Raw genomic sequence first — 1,032 nt, 5'->3', positions numbered from 1 at the left:
GGAAATGCAAATTAAAACTACAACGAGATATCATCATCAATCAGATGTTTCATCATCACCCCAGTTGAAATGGCTTCTATCCAAAAGACAGGCAATAACAAATGCTGACAAGGATGTGAGAAGAAGGAACCCTTGTACACTGTTGGCGGGAATGTAAATTAGTAAAACCACTATGGAGAAGTTTGGAGGTTCCTCAAAAAACTGAAAAGAGAACTACCATACAATCCAGCAATCCCATTGCTGGGTATATGCCCAATAGAAAGGAAATGAGTATATTGAAGGATATCTGCCCTCCCATATTTGTTGCAGCAGTGTTCACGATAGCCAACATTTGGAAGCAACCTAAGTGTTCATCAACAGATGAAGAAAGAAAATGTGCTACTTATACACAAAGGAGTACCATTCAGCCATAAAAATGAATGACATCTAGTCATTTGCAACAACACTGATGGAACTGGAGGTTATTATGCTAAGTGAAATAAGCCAGGCACAGAAAGAGAAACGTTGCATGTTCTCACTTATTTGTGAGATCTAAAAATCAAAACAATTGAACTCATGGACATAGAGAGTAGAGGGATGGTTGCCAGAGGCTGGGGAGGATAGTGGGGGGTTTTGGGGGAGGTGGGAATGGTTAATGGGTAAAAAAAATAAAATAGTTAAAAAGAACGAATAAGACCTAGTATTTGATAGCACAGCAGGTGACTATAGTCAATAATAATTTAATTGTACATTTTAAAATAACTATAAGACTATAATTGGATTGTATGTAACACAAAGGATAAATGCTTGAGGTGATGGATACACCATTTTCATGATGTGATTGTTACACATTGCATGTCTGTACCAAAATATCTCAAATACACCATAAATATGTACACCCACTATCCACCCACAAAAATTAAAAATAAAAAATTTTAAAAAGAAATAAAAGAGTAACACCAAATTTACACAAATCCAGCTTTCCTCAATCTCTAGCTTATAGACAGCTGATTGTAGAATTTCTCAGCCTCCATAATTGTGTGAGCCAATTCC

This window comes from Hylobates moloch, unplaced genomic scaffold, assembly GCF_009828535.3.
Source record: "Hylobates moloch isolate HMO894 unplaced genomic scaffold, HMol_V3 SCAFFOLD_2490, whole genome shotgun sequence".
Lineage (NCBI taxonomy): Eukaryota > Metazoa > Chordata > Mammalia > Primates > Hylobatidae > Hylobates > Hylobates moloch.
This window is presented reverse-complemented; position numbering follows the sequence as displayed.